General features: G+C 36.6%; 4 long non-coding RNA genes across 5 annotated transcripts; all 4 read right to left on the bottom strand.

The window, feature by feature from the left end:
• Nucleotides 1–1,043: 1,043 nt before the first annotated feature.
• On the bottom strand, nucleotides 1,044–4,131 carry LOC141627843 (uncharacterized). The gene is made up of 3 exons (XR_012537071.1): nucleotides 3,952–4,131; nucleotides 3,785–3,852; nucleotides 1,044–1,352 (listed from the first exon to the last, which is right to left on the bottom strand). It is a non-coding gene; the product is annotated as an uncharacterized LOC141627843 (long non-coding RNA).
• Nucleotides 4,132–6,916: 2,785 nt separating this feature from the next.
• On the bottom strand, nucleotides 6,917–9,935 carry LOC141627839 (uncharacterized). The gene is made up of 3 exons (XR_012537070.1): nucleotides 9,837–9,935; nucleotides 9,670–9,737; nucleotides 6,917–7,225 (listed from the first exon to the last, which is right to left on the bottom strand). It is a non-coding gene; the product is annotated as an uncharacterized LOC141627839 (long non-coding RNA).
• Nucleotides 9,936–12,799: 2,864 nt separating this feature from the next.
• LOC141627834 (uncharacterized) lies at nucleotides 12,800–15,886 on the bottom strand. Of its 2 annotated transcripts, XR_012537068.1 has the most exons (4): nucleotides 15,707–15,886; nucleotides 15,540–15,607; nucleotides 14,591–14,677; nucleotides 12,800–13,108 (listed from the first exon to the last, which is right to left on the bottom strand). It is a non-coding gene; the product is annotated as an uncharacterized LOC141627834 (long non-coding RNA). The 2 variants fall into 2 exon arrangements; XR_012537069.1 differs by lacking the exon at nucleotides 14,591–14,677.
• Nucleotides 15,887–18,669: 2,783 nt separating this feature from the next.
• On the bottom strand, nucleotides 18,670–20,545 carry LOC141627830 (uncharacterized). The gene is made up of 2 exons (XR_012537067.1): nucleotides 20,459–20,545; nucleotides 18,670–18,978 (listed from the first exon to the last, which is right to left on the bottom strand). It is a non-coding gene; the product is annotated as an uncharacterized LOC141627830 (long non-coding RNA).
• Between the last annotated feature and the right edge of the window lie 822 nt (nucleotides 20,546–21,367).

The following is a 21,367-nucleotide window of genomic DNA, read 5'->3' as shown; positions in this document are numbered from 1 at the left end:
TCACGTTTTGGGCACAAAGTTGATGGCCTGATATAGCTCGTTCAAGTGCCGTTTGTGCCCATGAGCAGACCCACCGTTCTCGTTGCCCCCGATGACAACATGGATTACTCCTATCCGTTCAAAGACGGATTTTTTATTTGAGCCGCCGGTATTAGTCTTTTGGCCTCGGCAACATATTTCCGAGGCTCCCCTTCCGGATCGGCTCTTCAATGACATTCTTCGATGCGGCAGTTGTCGATTAAGTGACCGGTGTGGCCGTGGTACTCGCAAGATCGCTCGTGTCACCGTCCCCCTCGCCTTGGGAGTCCTTTCCCACTTCTGACCCTCGTTCTTGCTCAGGGCAAAGACCTCGGCAGCAGATACGACCAAGGGGGTGTGACCATTGAACCGCTTTTGGTAGTACGGTCCTGAACTCCTCCCGGCGCCCGCCGAGTTCTGTTACCTGGCGGACTTGTCAGACCGTGACCTATTATTGTCACGGCGTCCTTCATCCGGGTTGTCCTCCCGGCGGCTCTTTCTCTCTGAGTGCCCGGCCTCGCTGGGGCCTACCCAGGTTTTGTGGTAGTCCTCCACCTTTATGGCTTGGTCGGCCATCTTCCTGGCGGAGTCTAGGTTCAGGCCTCCGCACTTGATGAGCTCGTTTTTTAAGTCTCCTCTCGGGAGGCCTTTCATCAGTGCGAAGGCCGCCAGTTCGCTGTTCAGCTCACGAATCTGCTGAACCTTGGCGTCGAACCTCTTCACATAACTTCGGAGAGATTCGCCTCCCTCCTGTCTGATAGTCAGGAGATCCGATGTCTCGACGGCCCTCCTCTTATTGCAAGAATACTGGGCCAAAAATGTGTCCCTTAGGTCGGCATAACAGTATACCGACCCATCACCAACTTTGTGCCATCCCATGCAGAGTCGTTGGGAAGACTCGGCACCAAACCTCATCAGGTTGCTCCCATACCGACATGTAAGACTCGAAAGCCTCGGCGTGGTCTGTGACACCCCCATTTATAGCGGAAAAGTAAACACGTAATTCTACTGAAAAACTGGTAGGATATGTTTGTAATTGGTTCAACTAGCCAAAAACCTGTAATTTCAAAAATTTTCTAAACCAATCACAACATTTCCAACATTCCCAAGAGGCGGGTGCCAAAACCTGCAATGCTAACGAACTACTTTACATGCCATAGCTAACGATAGGAAAATGTAATGATACAAACCCAAAATAGAAAAGGGAGGCATATGTCCCTAAAATGTATGTGACATAAAAAAAATTTAAGGTCACAATGAAATAAAACCAATCTAGGTCCCAAGGTTACTTTGCTCGCTAGCTCGTCCATGTACCCCATATATGCATCACCTACCTGTCATTCGCATTTTATACAAATACGAAAGCCACAGTCAGTGGGGAGTAACTCCGAGTTCTCCCAGCCACGAAATGTCATAATTAATGTAATATGTAAACATAAGAAAATGAATATGAATAACACATAGCCTTAGCATATAGATGCTAGACAATCGTGCTTATCATGTGAACAACAATATAACAACACATAGTCCTAGCATGTGAATACTAGACCGACTCATACTACACTATCATGTGAATCACATAACATTCAGGAATCCAAACTCTATCAACCATAGCCGGCTTGCATCTCACCTTCTATGATTCATAGAATCACCATACAAGAAAGGGCAATATATCAAAGACATGCATAAGTTCTTAGTACGGTCAATAGTCACTTTGTAACTCGAGTCTATACCACGAGGTAGGGAAGGTAATCGAACCGGTATCTTGGCTCGTGGTTACTATTAAGAAAACATGGCCAAGAGACAACACAACCCTAGCCTAAAATCTGCGCAGACCTAGACATGCGGATACACACCACCGCACCCAAGACTCACAACTTTTTTTAAAACAAAGTGAAGTGAGTACCCTAAGGACACCACCGAAGGGTCGGCTAGTACTTAAGCTGACCCCATACTATCAAAATTAGTACCTGAGGTCATGCCCCAACTTGGATAAACATCCACTAGTCAGGAACACAAAGGCTATCAAGCAGTGAACATATACTCGTCAAAGACTATAAAGACCTATCTATGATGGAGGCCGAAATACTCACCTAGGACCTAGTCACAGCTAGTCCCAGCTTGAATACTTTAGCCCACACCACTCAAGACTCACCACACAAGTCAAGTAAGACACCCACTTAACCTTAAGAGGGCAAAAAGTCCTACTTACCAACATAAAATCTAATATTCTATCATGTGAAAGGTTATATAAATGTCTAATCAGCAGATAAACCAACAGAATCCTCAATACCAATTTCCAATTCTAACAATATTAACCAAATTAAAGGGCGGAGAATCTAGGGCCGTTTTTACAATATAAGAAGCTACTTAAATCAACTAATTACACATGTGAGATAAAAATATAATGAATGGCCTAAAACAAGAAAAAGGCCGACTATCTAATTCATTCAAAATTTCATCCAACCGAATTTTTACCCGCAACCCTGACCTGCGGACAGTGTACGGGTCAAATTGCGGTGACCAATCACTCAATTAATCGACATCGCATCGTCAAAGGGACTAAGGCTCGGTTTCGGCACAATCAACAAAACATTACAATTATCGCTATAAAGTTCATTTGAGCCTATTAATTACAATTTCGTTTTGTAAACTATCCTAACATGTGATAACTATTAATATGAGTACAATTTTACCATCCTTATTATCTTTACTACTAACATTATTCATTCACCTAAACACTTATCAAACAACAGGCACACATTAACTACTAATGTGACATTAATTCGTCGAGTAACTCGGAATAGTTACCTTACGCTAGCAAAGAGACAAGTAAAAACTTGAGAAAGCTTCTAAAACCCCAAAATCACTCTTCATCTTCAACCCCATATGAGCCACCTAAAATAATTATGTGAAAGGACGATATTAACGAATTATCTTTATATAAAATATGAGACGTAAATTAATTTAATTATATTTTGAATAAACCAAACTAGCGTCTTAGCCAGGCCACTGCCTAGGCCACGGCCAGGCCACAGCCTAGGCCACGGCCAGGCCACAGCCAGGCCACAGCTAGGCCACTGCCAGCTGCTGCTAGGCTACAACAGGCCAACCTTATAAAAGTCACTCTCGTCCCAAAAATTAATTCAATCTCAACTCTCTACCCCATCTCTCTCATTACTCCGTCCTACTCATTACTCCGTCTCATAATATAATACTCCATAGTAACCAGATTTCCATCTCAATTTCAATATCGATATTGTTAAAGGTTCAAAGAACCGTGTTCAACACTTCGAGTATAAACTCCAAGCTACTCACCCGCATGTCATGGACAAAGAGAATGACAATTAAAATACAATACATAATAAATAGTCGCATCCTTTATAACATGACCAAACCAAAGTCAATTTCAAATCCCATTGCACCTCTGCTACACGAGAGCAACTATTAATGATGATAACTCCTTAGCTAAGGCCTTACGTAATATACAATTCCACTAATCTCCATCTCCATTATTCAACAAACGAATCACCTCATTATAATCATATCCACCATTCCTAATGACCAAGTTTCTCGCTATTACCAATAGCGGCTATTAAAATACCAACATAAATTTCAGTTTCATCTTAAAAACCACCTTATGACACCATTAGCCATATAATATGTCAAATTCAAGTACTAATAATCAAACCTCATGGTCATTTGCTCTCATCATTATAAATATCAATTTTACTACTACACGAGTACACGGCCTCAAAATAGTTACCTTAAACGCTCCTTATTCTTCGAATAAATGGTCCACAAGGCACGAGCCTCACCCCGGGTCTTTGAATCCTTCATAAAAGGGCAAGAAAACGGAATAAAGAAGCTAAAAGACGACACTTTTATAAGACGGCGAAAGACGAAACCACTACAAAAGGGAGACTTTCTTACCTTAAAAGGAGGAGGAAGGAAAGGGGAAGAGAATGGTACAAAAATTACCGAATTTGGTTGAGAATGGAGGCGGGATCTGGGGTTTGAATGATCGGAAAATGACGGACTGATGTTGTTGCTGTTGATTTGTTTTTGGTTTGTTGTCCGCGAAAGGAAGAAGGAAATGAAGGGGGTGTGGGGACGTGGGATAATAATAATAATAATAATGCCTAATAATAATAATAATAATAATAATAATAAATGACGAGCTTGCTTGCTCGCTATATATTATACGTACGTTACTTCATCGTTAAGTAATTTCGTTCGTTTTTAACACCGTCTCGAGTTAATAAAAATCGGTTTTTAGTAAAAGTTTCAGTAATAAAACAGAATTAATAATAAATAAATTTAATGAGTGAAAATAAAATAAACTCAGCTAGTTAACGGAAATAATACGCTATCAGCTTGAACCGGAATTATTAGCGATTTTTACGAAACTAACGGATATTAATAAAAATTGCTATTTTAGTGAAATAAGCTCAAAATAGCTAATTGGACGGTTTTGTTCCCAAAATCCATCTCGGGTTTACTTAAAACAACCTTCATAAGGACTCGTAAAGAAACGTAAATTATTAAATAAATAAACCCGAACTAACTTCAATAAATTCGAACTAACTTTAAATAAACTTATTAATGATTATTAAATTTAACGTAACGAATTATAATGAAATTAATTAACTAGCTGAGAAAATAAATATATAAATTGTTAACCAACGAAATTAAATATAAAGTAGCAATTAAAAGAATTTTATCCAACTTATTAAAATACGGGGTGTTACAATCACCCCATCTTTTAAAAAGTTTCGTCCTCGAAACTTGAAAGTATAAATGGAAGGTTATGAAAATAAAACTGAAATTGGAATCGATAACCAAAACATTTAAAAGGTCACTTATCGTAAGAATCAAAATTCTTTCAAAATTTTCCGACAGAACCAGATTCTCATCAAGGGAATGAAAGTGTTCTCGTTACGTATTCAAGAACATCACATTCCAAATCAAAGATAAGGTCAAAAGGCAAATCCTTTGTATAAATCAAAAATCAAAATACCTTCAAAAACATTAATGAAGAGTTTTCAAAAATATAAGTCTCATTCATGGAACGGAATTGCTCTTGTCGTGCACACAAGAACGCTAACTTTCCAAGTCAGAGACAAATTTAAAACAAAAACTATTCGCCGACAATCGTAGAACAAGTTATCAAACGTTTCCAATAACTAGTTCTAACATCCGATCAACGTTAAAATCAAAATAAGAGAAAGGTAATCTACTCAAATTTTCTTTTGCAAAAAGCCAAAGTAGAAATAAAGGTTTCACCTTTAAACTAAAAGGGGAGTTAAATTCCGGAAATATAATATTAAACTTTGACAAAGAAGTCATAAATAGATCAAGGTTAATAGAAATTGGATAAAATTTAAAGAAATTTTGGGTCTAGTAATTAAAATTACGATAAATGAGTTTATATTCAAGGAAGAAATAGGGAACTAAATCAAATTTTCATTTTCAAGTCTTCAAAAATAGGTTAGGTTTGCAGAAGTGACATAAACTTTTAAGAATGAATCGAAACTGGTAGCTTGAAAGTTTAGAAGTTGTACAAAAAGGAAAGTAACTTAGATAGCATAAAAACAAAGTATGTTAAGAGAGCTCAAACTTAACCAACAAGAGAGCTATAATGACTTTCATAGGGTAAAAATTGAAGTCAAAATTACAAGTATGTCAAAGGTAGAGTTTCACAAGATACGAGTGTCAAACTTAAAGGAGGAGCAAGATGAAGCGAGGAAAGGAGGTATGAACGATAACACTTATGGTCGAAGAAGAAGGGAATTAGACAAGAAGGGAACGCCAAGTACTTGAATCCCAAATAACATCACTCCCAAGGGTTTCCTCAAAACACTTATGTTACATCATCTTAAGCCATTCCATGAAACAAGGTACTTCACTATAAGTGTGATTTCACCACTTCAAATCCTCAAACATCTACTAACCACCTATCACTTATACTCACATTACCAAGGGGTTAGGTATAAGAATCCCCAAGTACGTCTCACCACACTATCTAAGTCCTTCCAATATCACAACTTCTCAAAACCGGGGTTATAGGTCAACCAGAAACAACTCCACAAGCCAAATTATCCAACCAAGGTTAACACCCCACAAAAGAAAAAGAACTATCTAAAAGGCGTTAAGGGAGGATTAGCAAGGGTGAAAGGACAAGTTGGGAGGATACAAATGTAACTTCCTAGGAAGAAGAATAGAGAGTTTAGAAGAAGGATAGGCACCAAGAGATTAAGAATAAGGCGAGATACAAAAAGAACGAGAAACATCTTCAAGGAAGTAGAAGCATTCTTCAAAGGTTGAACAATTCTTCAATCCTCATCAAAAGGCACTAAATCTTGATCTTCGTAAAATATAAGTGTCCTTTCAATGGAACGGAGATACTCTTGGCGATCACTCAAGAACATCAATATTCCAATTCAAAGACATAAAAATATATTTTTACACCAACAAATGATAAAACTAATTATCAGACGTCTCCAATAACAAGCTTTAACACTAATTGACGTTAAAACCAGTGAAAAACATTAAAATATTTTCAAAACCTTTAGTTCAATTTTTTTTTTTATAATAAGGGTAATAACTTCATTAGCTATAGACAAGCTCACGGTCCTTGATCTAAGAACGCAACAATTATTAAATAACAATCAACAAACATGTTAGTACCTAACAAAGAGCAAACACAAAGAGACTACAACATAAGATCCTAAATCTACCCATCCTACCCATCTCTCAAGTTTATTATTTTAAGGTCAAGTTATTTATATTGGGGTGCACAACCGTGCGTCGGGAGCAAATATGCTCGATACCAACCTGTGACACCCCATTTATAGCGGAAAAGTAAACACGTAATTCTATTGAAAAACTGGTAGGATATGTTTGTAATTGGTTCAACTAGCCAAAAACCTGTAATTTCAAAAATTTTCTAAACCAATCACAACATTTCCAACATTCCCAAGAGGCGGGTGCCAAAACCTGCAATGCTAACGAACTACTTTACATGCCATAGCTAACGATAGGAAAATGTAATGATACAAACCCAAAATAGAAAAGGGAGGCATATGTCCCTAAAATGTATGTGACATAAAAAAAATTTAAGGTCACAATGAAATAAAACCAGTCTAGGTCCCAAGGTTACTTTGCTCGCTAGCTCGTCCATGTACCCCATATATGCATCACCTACCTGTCATTCGCATTTTATACAAATACGAAAGCCACAGTCAGTGGGGAGTAACTCGAGTTCTCCCGACCCACGAAATGTCATAATTAATGTAATATGTAAACATAAGAAAATGAATATGAATAACACATAGCCTTAGCATATAGATGCTAGACAATCGTGCTTATCATGTGAACAACAATATAACAACACATAGTCCTAGCATGTGAATACTAGACCGACTCATACTACACTATCATGTGAATCACATAACATTCAGGAATCCAAACTCTATCAACCATAGCCGGCTTGCATCTCACCTTCTATGATTCATAGAATCACCATACAAGAAAGGGCAATATATCAAAGACATGCATAAGTTCTTAGTACGGTCAATAGTCACTTTGTAACTCGAGTCTATACCACGAGGTAGGGAAGGTAATCGAACCGGTATCTTGGCTCGTGGTTACTATTAAGAAAACATGGCCAAGAGACAACACAACCCTAGCCTAAAATCTGCTCAGACCTAGACATGCGGATACACACCACCGCACCCAAGACTCACAACTTTTTTAAAACAAAGTGAAGTGAGTACCCTAAGGACACCACCGAAGGGTCGGCTAGTACTTAAGCTGACCCCATACTATCAAAATTAGTACCTGAGGTCATGCCCCAACTTGGATAAACATCCACTAGTCAGGAACACAAAGGCTATCAAGCGGTGAACATATACTCGTCAAAGACTATAAAGACCTATCTATGATGAAGGCCGAAATACTCACCTAGGACCTAGTCACGGACTAGTCCCGGCTTGAATACTTTAGCCCACACCACTCAAGACTCACCACACAAGTCAAGTAAGACACCCACTTAACCTTAAGAGGGCAAAAAGTCCTACTTACCAACATAAAATCTAATATTCTATCATGTGAAAGGTTATATAAATGTCTAATCAAATGAGATAAACCAACAGAATCCTCAATACCAATTTCCAATTCTAACAATATTAACCAAATTAAAGGCTTCGGAGAATCTAGGGCCGTTTTTACAATATAAGAAGCTACTTAAATCAACTAATTACACATGTGAGATAAAAATATAATGAATGGCCTAAAACAAGAAAAAGGCCGACTATCTAATTCATTCAAAATTTCATCCAACCGAATTTTTACCCGCAACCCCTGACCTGCGACAGTGCACGGGTCAAATTGCGGTGACCAATCACTCAATTAATCGACATCGCATCGTCAAAGGGACTAAGGCTCGTTTTCGGCACAATCAACAAAACATTACAATTATCGCTATAAAGTTCATTTGAGCCTATTAATTACAATTTCGTTTTGTAAACTATCCTAACATGTGATAACTATTAATATGAGTACAATTTTACCATCCTTATTATCTTTACTACTAACATTATTCATTCACCTAAACACTTATCAAACAACAGGCACACATTAACTACTAATGTGACATTAATTCGTCGAGTAACTCGGAATAGTTACCTTACGCTAGCAAAGAGACAAGTAAAAACTTGAGAAAGCTTCTAAAACCCCAAAATCACTCTTCATCTTCAACCCCATATGAGCCACCTAAAATAATTATGTGAAAGGACGATATTAACGAATTATCTTTATATAAAATATGAGACGTAAATTAATTTAATTATATTTTGAATAAACCAAACTAGCGTCTTAGCCAGGCATCGCTTTGCCTAGGCCACGGCAAAGGCCACGGACCTAGGCCACGGCCAGGCCACGGCCAGGCCACGGCTAGGCCTTTAGGCCTGCCCATTCTTTGCTAGGCTACAACAGGCCAACCTTATAAAAGTCACTCTCGTCCCAAAAATTAATTCAATCTCAACTCTCTACCCCATCTCTCTCATTACTCCGTCCTACTCATTACTCCGTCTCATAATATAATACTCCATAGTAACCTTGATTTCCATCTCAATTTCAATATCGATATTGTTAAAGGTTCAAAGAACCGTGTTCAACACTTCGAGTATAAACTCCAAGCTACTCACCCGCATGTCATGGACAAAGAGAATGACAATTAAAATACAATACATAATAAATAGTCGCATCCTTTATAACATGACCAAACCAAAGTCAATTTCAAATCCCATTGCACCTCTGCTACACGAGAGCAACTATTAATGATGATAACTCCTTAGCTAAGGCCTTACGTAATATACAATTCCACTAATCTCCATCTCCATTATTCAACAAACGAATCACCTCATTATAATCATATCCACCATTCCTAATGACCAAGTTTCTCGCTATTACCAATAGCAGCTATTCCGTACCAACATAAATTTCAGTTTCATCTTAAAAACCACCTTATGACACCATTAGCCATATAATATGTCAAATTCAAGTACTAATAATCAAACCTCATGGCTGCTCTCATCATTATAAATATCAATTTGCTACTACACGAGTACACGGCCTCAAAATAGTTACCTTAAACGCTCCTTATTCTTCGAATAAATGGTCCACAAGGCACGAGCCTCACCCCGGGTCTTCGAATCCTTCATAAAAGGGCAAGAAAACGGAATAAAGAAGCTAAAAGACGACACTTTTATAAGACGGCGAAAGACGAAACCACTACAAAAAGGAGACTTTCTTACCTTAAAAGGAGGAGGAAGGAAAGGGGAAGAGAATGGTACAAAAATTACCGAATTTGGTTGAGAATGGAGGCGGGATCTGGGGTTTGAATGATCGGAAAATGACGGATTTGATGTTGTTCTTTGTTGATTTGTTTTTGGTTTGTTGTCCGCGAAAGGAAGAAGGAAATGAAGGGGGTGTGGGGACGTGGGATAATAATAATAATAATAATGCCTAATAATAATAATAATAATAATAATAAATGACGAGCTTGCTTGCCTGCTATATATTATACGTACGTTACTTCATCGTTAAGTAATTTCGTTCATTTTTAACACTGTCTCGAGTTAATAAAAATCGGTTTTTAGTAAAAGTTTCAGTAATAAAACGGAATTAATAATAAATAAATTTAATGAGTGAAAATAAAATAAACTCAGCTAGTTAACGGAAATAATACGCTATCAGCTTGAACCGGAATTATTAGCGATTTTTACGAAACTAACGGATATTAATAAAAATTGCTATTTTAGTGAAATAAGCTCAAAATAGCTAATTGGACGGTTTTGTTCCCAAAATCCATCTCGGGTTTACTTAAAACAACCTTCATAAGGACTCGTAAAGAAACGTAAATTATTAAATAAATAAACCCGAACTAACTTCAATAAATTCGAACTAACTTTAAATAAACTTATTAATGATTATTAAATTTAACGTAACGAATTATAATGAAATTAATTAACTAGCTGAGAAAATAAATATATAAATTGTTAACCAACGAAATTAAATATAAAGTAGCAATTAAAAGAATTTTATCCAACTTATTAAAATACGGGGTGTTACAATCACCCCATCTTTTAAAAAGTTTCGTCCTCGAAACTTGAAAGTATAAATGGAAGGTTATGAAAATAAACTGAAATTGGAATCGGTAACCAAAACATTTAAAAGGTCACTTATCGTAAGAATCAAAATTCTTTCAAAATTTTAAAACAGTAACCGACGATTATCAAGGGAATGAAAGTGTTCTCGTTACGTATTCAAGAACATCACATTCCAAATCAAAGATAAGGTCAAAAGGCAAATCCTTTGTATAAATCAAAAATCAAAATACCTTCAAAAACATTAATGAAGAGTTTTCAAAAATATAAGTCTCATTCATGGAACGGAATTGCTCTTGTCGTGCACACAAGAACGCTAACTTTCCAAGTCAGAGACAAATTTAAAACAAAAACTATTCGCCGACAATCGTAGAACAAGTTATCAAACGTTTCCAATAACTAGTTCTAACATCCGATCAACGTTAAAATCAAAATAAGAGAAAGGTAATCTACTCAAATTTTCTTTTGCAAAAAGCCAAAGTAGAAATAAAGGTTTCACCTTTAAACTAAAAGGGGAGTTAAATTCGTGAAATATAATATTAAACTTTGACAAAGAAGTCATAAATAGATCAAGGTTAATAGAAATTGGATAAAATTTAAAGAAATTTTGGGTCTAGTAATTAAAATTACGATAAATGAGTTTATATTCAAGGAAGAAATAGGGAACTAAATCAAATTTTCATTTTCAAGTCTTCAAAAATAGGTTAGGTTTGCAGAAGTGACATAAACTTTTAAGAATGAATCGAAACTGGTAGCTTGAAAGTTTAGAAGTTGTACAAAAAGGAAAGTAACTTAGATAGCATAAAAACAAAGTATGTTAAGAGAGCTCAAACTTAACCAACAAGAGAGCTATAATGACTTTCATAGGGTAAAAATTGAAGTCAAAATTACAAGTATGTCAAAGGTAGAGTTTCACAAGATACGAGTGTCAAACTTAAAGGAGGAGCAAGATGAAGCGAGGAAAGGAGGTATGAACGATAACACTTATGGTCGAAGAAGAAGGGAATTAGACAAGAAGGGAACGCCAAGTACTTGAATCCCAAATAACATCACTCCCAAGGGTTTCCTCAAAACACTTATGTTACATCATCTTAAGCCATTCCATGAAACAAGGTACTTCACTATAAGTGTGATTTCTCCACTTCAAATCCTCAAACATCTACTAACCACCTATCACTTATACTCACATTACCAAGGGGTTAGGTATAAGAATCCCCAAGTACGTCTCACCACACTACCTAAGTCCTTCCAATATCACAACTTCTCAAAACCGGGGTTATAGGTCAACCAGAAACAACTCCACAAGCCAAATTATCCAACCAAGGTTAACACCCCACAAAAGAAAAAGAACTATCTAAAAGGCGTTAAGGGAGGATTAGCAAGGGTGAAAGGACAAGTTGGGAGGATACAAATGTAACTTCCTAGGAAGAAGAATAGAGAGTTTAGAAGAAGGATAGGCACCAAGAGATTAAGAATAAGGCGAGATACAAAAAGAACGAGAAACATCTTCAAGGAAGTAGAAGCATTCTTCAAAGGTTGAACAATTCTTCAATCCTCATCAAAAGGCACTAAATCTTGATCTTCGTAAAATATAAGTGTCCTTTCAATGGAACGGAGATACTCTTGGCGATCACTCAAGAACATCAATATTCCAATTCAAAGACATAAAAATATATTTTTACACCAACAAATGATAAAACTAATTATCAGACGTCTCCAATAACAAGCTTTAACACTAATTGACGTTAAAACCAGTGAAAAACATTAAAATATTTTCAAAACCTTTAGTTCAATTTTTTTTTTATAATAAGGGTAATAACTTCATTAGCTATAGACAAGCTCACGGTCCTTGATCTAAGAACGCAACAATTATTAAATAACAATCAACAAACATGTTAGTACCTAACAAAGAGCAAACACAAAGAGACTACAACATAAGATCCTAAATCTACCCATCCTACCCATCTCTCAAGTTTATTATTTTAAGGTCAAGTTATTTATATTGGGGTGCACAAACGTGCGTCGGGAGCAAATATGCTCTGATACCAACTGTGACACCCTCATTTATCGCGGAAAAGTAAACACGTAATTCTACTGAAAAACTGGTAGGATATGTTTGTAATTGGTTCAACTAGCCAAAAACCTGTAATTTCAAAAATTTTCTAAACCAATCACAACATTTCCAACATTCCCAAGAGGCGGGTGCCAAAACCTGCAATGCTAACGAACTACTTTACATGCCATAGCTAACGATAGGAAAATGTAATGATACAAACCCAAAATAGAAAAGGGAGGCATATGTCCCTAAAATGTATGTGACATAAAAAAAATTTAAGGTCACAATGAAATAAAACCAGTCTAGGTCCCAAGGTTACTTTGCTCGCTAGCTCGTCCATGTACCCCATATATGCATCACCTACCTGTCATTCGCATTTTATACAAATACGAAAGCCACAGTCAGTGGGGAGTAACTCCGAGTTCTCCCAGCCACGAAATGTCATAATTAATGTAATATGTAAACATAAGAAAATGAATATGAATAACACATAGCCTTAGCATATAGATGCTAGACAATCGTGCTTATCATGTGAACAACAATATAACAACACATAGTCCTAGCATGTGAATACTAGACCGACTCATACTACACTATCATGTGAATCACATAACATTCAGGAATCCAAACTCTATCAACCATAGCCGGCTTGCATCTCACCTTCTATGATTCATAGAATCACCATACAAGAAAGGGCAATATATCAAAGACATGCATAAGTTCTTAGTACGGTCAATAGTCACTTTGTAACTCGAGTCTATACCACGAGGTAGGGAAGGTAATCGAACCGGTATCTTGGCTCAGCGGTTACTATTAAGAAAACATGGCCAAGAGACAACACAACCCTAGCCTAAAATCTGCGCAGACCTAGACATGCGGATACACACCACCGCACCCAAGACTCACAACTTTTTTTAAAACAAAGTGAAGTGAGTACCCTAAGGACACCACCGAAGGGTCGGCTAGTACTTAAGCTGACCCCATACTATCAAAATTAGTACCTGAGGTCATGCCCCAACTTGGATAAACATCCACTAGTCAGGAACACAAAGGCTATCAAGCAGTGAACATATACTCGTCAAAGACTATAAAGACCTATCTATGATGGAGGCCGAAATACTCACCTAGGACCTAGTCACAGCTAGTCCCAGCTTGAATACTTTAGCCCACACCACTCAAGACTCACCACACAAGTCAAGTAAGACACCCACTTAACCTTAAGAGGGCAAAAAGTCCTACTTACCAACATAAAATCTAATATTCTATCATGTGAAAGGTTATATAAATGTCTAATCAGCAGATAAACCAACAGAATCCTCAATACCAATTTCCAATTCTAACAATATTAACCAAATTAAAGGCTTCGGAGAATCTAGGGCCGTTTTTACAATATAAGAAGCTACTTAAATCAACTAATTACACATGTGAGATAAAAATATAATGAATGGCCTAAAACAAGAAAAAGGCCGACTATCTAATTCATTCAAAATTTCATCCAACCGAATTTTTACCCGCAACCCCTGACCCTGCGGACAGTGCGGGTCAAATTGCGGTGACCAATCACTCAATTAACTGACATCGCATCAGTCAAAGGGACTAAGGCTCAGTTTTCGGCACAATCAACAAAACATTACAATTATCGCTATAAAGTTCATTTGAGCCTATTAATTACAATTTCGTTTTGTAAACTATCCTAACATGTGATAACTATTAATATGAGTACAATTTTACCATCCTTATTATCTTTACTACTAACATTATTCATTCACCTAAACACTTATCAAACAACAGGCACACATTAACTACTAATGTGACATTAATTCGTCGAGTAACTCGGAATAGTTACCTTACGCTAGCAAAGAGACAAGTAAAAACTTGAGAAAGCTTCTAAAACCCCAAAATCACTCTTCATCTTCAACCCCATATGAGCCACCTAAAATAATTATGTGAAAGGACGATATTAACGAATTATCTTTATATAAAATATGAGACGTAAATTAATTTAATTATATTTTGAATAAACCAAACTAGCGTCTTAGCCAGGCCACTGCCTAGGCCACGGCCAGGCCACAGCCTAGGCCACGGCCAGGCCACAGCCAGGCCACAGCTAGGCCACTGCCAGCTGCTGCTAGGCTACAACAGGCCAACCTTATAAAAGTCACTCTCGTCCCAAAAATTAATTCAATCTCAACTCTCTACCCCATCTCTCTCATTACTCCGTCCTACTCATTACTCCGTCTCATAATATAATACTCCATAGTAACCAGATTTCCATCTCAATTTCAATATCGATATTGTTAAAGGTTCAAAGAACCGTGTTCAACACTTCGAGTATAAACTCCAAGCTACTCACCCGCATGTCATGGACAAAGAGAATGACAATTAAAATACAATACATAATAAATAGTCGCATCCTTTATAACATGACCAAACCAAAGTCAATTTCAAATCCCATTGCACCTCTGCTACACGAGAGCAACTATTAATGATGATAACTCCTTAGCTAAGGCCTTACGTAATATACAATTCCACTAATCTCCATCTCCATTATTCAACAAACGAATCACCTCATTATAATCATATCCACCATTCCTAATGACCAAGTTTCTCGCTATTACCAATAGCAGCTATTCCGTACCAACATAAATTTCAGTTTCATCTTAAAAACCACCTTATGACACCATTAGCCATATAATATGTCAAATTCAAGTACTAATAATCAAACCTCATGGCTGCTCTCATCATTATAAATATCAATTTGCTACTACACGAGTACACGGCCTCAAAATAGTTACCTTAAACGCTCCTTATTCTTCGAATAAATGGTCCACAAGGCACGAGCCTCACCCCGGGTCTTCGAATCCTTCATAAAAGGGCAAGAAAACGGAATAAAGAAGCTAAAAGACGACACTTTTATAAGACGGCGAAAGACGAAACCACTACAAAAAGGAGACTTTCTTACCTTAAAAGGAGGAGGAAGGAAAGGGGAAGAGAATGGTACAAAAATTACCGAATTTGGTTGAGAATGGAGGCGGGATCTGGGGTTTGAATGATCGGAAAATGACGGACTGATGTTGTTGCTGTTGATTTGTTTTTGGTTTGTTGTCCGCGAAAGGAAGAAGGAAATGAAGGGGGTGTGGGGACGTGGGATAATAATAATAATAATAATGCCTAATAATAATAATAATAATAATAATAAATGACGAGCTTGCTTGCCTGCTATATATTATACGTACGTTACTTCATCGTTAAGTAATTTCGTTCGTTTTTAACACTGTCTCGAGTTAATAAAAATCGGTTTTTAGTAAAAGTTTCAGTAATAAAACGGAATTAATAATAAATAAATTTAATGAGTGAAAATAAAATAAACTCAGCTAGTTAACGGAAATAATACGCTATCAGCTTGAACCGGAATTATTAGCGATTTTTACGAAACTAACGGATATTAATAAAAATTGCTATTTTAGTGAAATAAGCTCAAAATAGCTAATTGGACGGTTTTGTTCCCAAAATCCATCTCGGGTTTACTTAAAACAACCTTCATAAGGACTCGTAAAGAAACGTAAATTATTAAATAAATAAACCCGAACTAACTTCAATAAATTCGAACTAACTTTAAATAAACTTATTAATGATTATTAAATTTAACGTAACGAATTATAATGAAATTAATTAACTAGCTGAGAAAATAAATATATAAATTGTTAACCAACGAAATTAAATATAAAGTAGCAATTAAAAGAATTTTATCCAACTTATTAAAATACGGGGTGTTACAATCACCCCATCTTTTAAAAAGTTTCGTCCTCGAAACTTGAAAGTATAAATGGAAGGTTATGAAAATAAAACTGAAATTGGAATCGATAACCAAAACATTTAAAAGGTCACTTATCGTAAGAATCAAAATTCTTTCAAAATTTTCCGACAGAACCAGATTCTCATCAAGGGAATGAAAGTGTTCTCGTTACGTATTCAAGAACATCACATTCCAAATCAAAGATAAGGTCAAAAGGCAAATCCTTTGTATAAATCAAAAATCAAAATACCTTCAAAAACATTAATGAAGAGTTTTCAAAAATATAAGTCTCATTCATGGAACGGAATTGCTCTTGTCGTGCACACAAGAACGCTAACTTTCCAAGTCAGAGACAAATTTAAAACAAAAACTATTCGCCGACAATCGTAGAACAAGTTATCAAACGTTTCCAATAACTAGTTCTAACATCCGATCAACGTTAAAATCAAAATAAGAGAAAGGTAATCTACTCAAATTTTCTTTTGCAAAAAGCCAAAGTAGAAATAAAGGTTTCACCTTTAAACTAAAAGGGGAGTTAAATTCCGGAAATATAATATTAAACTTTGACAAAGAAGTCATAAATAGATCAAGGTTAATAGAAATTGGATAAAATTTAAAGAAATTTTGGGTCTAGTAATTAAAATTACGATAAATGAGTTTATATTCAAGGAAGAAATAGGGAACTAAATCAAATTTTCATTTTCAAGTCTTCAAAAATAGGTTAGGTTTGCAGAAGTGACATAAACTTTTAAGAATGAATCGAAACTGGTAGCTTGAAAGTTTAGAAGTTGTACAAAAAGGAAAGTAACTTAGATAGCATAAAAACAAAGTATGTTAAGAGAGCTCAAACTTAACCAACAAGAGAGCTATAATGACTTTCATAGGGTAAAAATTGAAGTCAAAATTACAAGTATGTCAAAGGTAGAGTTTCACAAGATACGAGTGTCAAACTTAAAGGAGGAGCAAGATGAAGCGAGGAAAGGAGGTATGAACGATAACACTTATGGTCGAAGAAGAAGGGAATTAGACAAGAAGGGAACGCCAAGTACTTGAATCCCAAATAACATCACTCCCAAGGGTTTCCTCAAAACACTTATGTTACATCATCTTAAGCCATTCCATGAAACAAGGTACTTCACTATAAGTGTGATTTCACCACTTCAAATCCTCAAACATCTACTAACCACCTATCACTTATACTCACATTACCAAGGGGTTAGGTATAAGAATCCCCAAGTACGTCTCACCACACTACCTAAGTCCTTCCAATATCACAACTTCTCAAAACCGGGGTTATAGGTCAACCAGAAACAACTCCACAAGCCAAATTATCCAACCAAGGTTAACACCCCACAAAAGAAAAAGAACTATCTAAAAGGCGTTAAGGGAGGATTAGCAAGGGTGAAAGGACAAGTTGGGAGGATACAAATGTAACTTCCTAGGAAGAAGAATAGAGAGTTTAGAAGAAGGATAGGCACCAAGAGATTAAGAATAAGGCGAGATACAAAAAGAACGAGAAACATCTTCAAGGAAGTAGAAGCATTCTTCAAAGGTTGAACAATTCTTCAATCCTCATCAAAAGGCACTAAATCTTGATCTTCGTAAAATATAAGTGTCCTTTCAATGGAACGGAGATACTCTTGGCGATCACTCAAGAACATCAATATTCCAATTCAAAGACATAAAAATATATTTTTACACCAACAAATGATAAAACTAATTATCAGACGTCTCCAATAACAAGCTTTAACACTAATTGACGTTAAAACCAGTGAAAAACATTAAAATATTTTCAAAACCTTTAGTTCAATTTTTTTTTTTATAATAAGGGTAATAACTTCATTAGCTATAGACAAGCTCACGGTCCTTGATCTAAGAACGCAACAATTATTAAATAACAATCAACAAACATGTTAGTACCTAACAAAGAGCAAACACAAAGAGACTACAACATAAGATCCTAAATCTACCCATCCTACCCATCTCTCAAGTTTATTATTTTAAGGTCAAGTTATTTATATTGGGGTGCACAAACGTGCGTCGGGAGCAAATATGCTCTGATACCAACTGTGACACCCCCATTTATAGCGGAAAAGTAAACACGTAATTCTACTGAAAAACTGGTAGGATATGTTTGTAATTGGTTCAACTAGCCAAAAACCTGTAATTTCAAAAATTTTCTAAACCAATCACAACATTTCCAACATTCCCAAGAGGCGGGTGCCAAAACCTGCAATGCTAACGAACTACTTTACATGCCATAGCTAACGATAGGAAAATGTAATGATACAAACCCAAAATAGAAAAGGGAGGCATATGTCCCTAAAATGTATGTGACATAAAAAAAATTTAAGGTCACAATGAAATAAAACCAGTCTAGGTCCCAAGGTTACTTTGCTCGCTAGCTCGTCCATGTACCCCATATATGCATCACCTACCTGTCATTCGCATTTTATACAAATACGAAAGCCACAGTCAGTGGGGAGTAACTCCGAGTTCTCCCAGCCACGAAATGTCATAATTAATGTAATATGTAAACATAAGAAAATGAATATGAATAACACATAGCCTTAGCATATAGATGCTAGACAATCGTGCTTATCATGTGAACAACAATATAACAACACATAGTCCTAGCATGTGAATACTAGACCGACTCATACTACACTATCATGTGAATCACATAACATTCAGGAATCCAAACTCTATCAACCATAGCCGGCTTGCATCTCACCTTCTATGATTCATAGAATCACCATACAAGAAAGGGCAATATATCAAAGACATGCATAAGTTCTTAGTACGGTCAATAGTCACTTTGTAACTCGAGTCTATACCACGAGGTAGGGAAGGTAATCGAACCGGTATCTTGGCTCAGCGGTTACTATTAAGAAAACATGGCCAAGAGACAACACAACCCTAGCCTAAAATCTGCGCAGACCTAGACATGCGGATACACACCACCGCACCCAAGACTCACAACTTTTTTTAAAACAAAGTGAAGTGAGTACCCTAAGGACACCACCGAAGGGTCGGCTAGTACTTAAGTCGACCCCATACTATCAAAATTAGTACCGAGGTCATGCCCCAACTTGGATAAACATCCACTAGTCAGGAACACAAAGGCTATCAAGCAGTGAACATATACTCGTCAAAGACTATAAAGACCTATCTATGATGGAGGCCGAAATACTCACCTAGGACCTAGTCACAGCTAGTCCCAGCTTGAATACTTTAGCCCACACCACTCAAGACTCACCACACAAGTCAAGTAAGACACCCACTTAACCTTAAGAGGGCAAAAAGTCCTACTTACCAACATAAAATCTAATATTCTATCATGTGAAAGGTTATATAAATGTCTAATCAGCAGATAAACCAACAGAATCCTCAATACCAATTTCCAATTCTAACAATATTAACCAAATTAAAGGCTTCGGAGAATCTAGGGCCGTTTTTACAATATAAGAAGCTACTTAAATCAACTAATTACACATGTGAGATAAAAATATAATGAATGGCCTAAAACAAGAAAAAGGCCGACTATCTAATTCATTCAAAATTTCATCCAACCGAATTTTTACCCGCAACCCCACCCTGCGGACAGTGCGGGTCAAATTGCGGCTGACCAATCACTCAATTAACTGACATCGCATCAGTCAAAGGGACTAAGGCTCAGTTTTCGGCACAATCAACAAAACATTACAATTATCGCTATAAAGTTCATTTGAGCCTATTAATTACAATTTCGTTTTGTAAACTATCCTAACATGTGATAACTATTAATATGAGTACAATTTTACCATCCTTATTATCTTTACTACTAACATTATTCATTCACCTAAACACTTATCAAACAACAGGCACACATTAACTACTAATGTGACATTAATTCGTCGAGTAACTCGGAATAGTTACCTTACGCTAGCAAAGAGACAAGTAAAAACTTGAGAAAGCTTCTAAAACCCCAAAATCACTCTTCATCTTCAACCCCATATGAGCCACCTAAAATAATTATGTGAAAGGACGATATTAACGAATTATCTTTATATAAAATATGAGACGTAAATTAATTTAATTATATTTTGAATAAACCAAACTAGCGTCTTAGCCAGGCCCATTGCCTAGGCCACGGCCAAAGCCACGGCCTAGGCCACACAAAGGCCACAGCCTAGGCCACGGCCAGGCCACAGCTAGGCCACTGCCAGCTGCTGCTAGGCTACAACAGGCCAACCTTATAAAAGTCACTCTCGTCCCAAAAATTAATTCAATCTCAACTCTCTACCCCATCTCTCTCATTACTCCGTCCTACTCATTACTCCGTCTCATAATATAATACTCCATAGTAACCAGATTTCCATCTCAATTTCAATATCGATATTGTTAAAGGTTCAAAGAACCGTGTTCAACACTTCGAGTATAAACTCCAAGCTACTCACCCGCATGTCATGGACAAAGAGAATGACAATTAAAATACAATACATAATAAATAGTCGCATCCTTTATAACATGACCAAACCAAAGTCAATTTCAAATCCCATTGCACCTCTGCTACACGAGAGCAACTATTAATGATGATAACTCCTTAGCTAAGGCCTTACGTAATATACAATTCCACTAATCTCCATCTCCATTATTCAACAAACGAATCACCTCATTATAATCATATCCACCATTCCTAATGACCAAGTTTCTCGCTATTACCAATAGCAGCTATTCCGTACCAACATAAATTTCAGTTTCATCTTAAAAACCACCTTATGACACCATTAGCCATATAATATGTCAAATTCAAGTACTAATAATCAAACCTCATGGCTGCTCTCA

This window comes from Silene latifolia, chromosome 2 (assembly GCF_048544455.1).
Source record: "Silene latifolia isolate original U9 population chromosome 2, ASM4854445v1, whole genome shotgun sequence".
Classification (NCBI taxonomy): Eukaryota; Viridiplantae; Streptophyta; class Magnoliopsida; order Caryophyllales; family Caryophyllaceae; genus Silene; species Silene latifolia.
The sequence above is the reverse complement of the archived record's forward strand: the minus strand, read 5'-3'. Positions and strand labels throughout refer to the sequence as shown.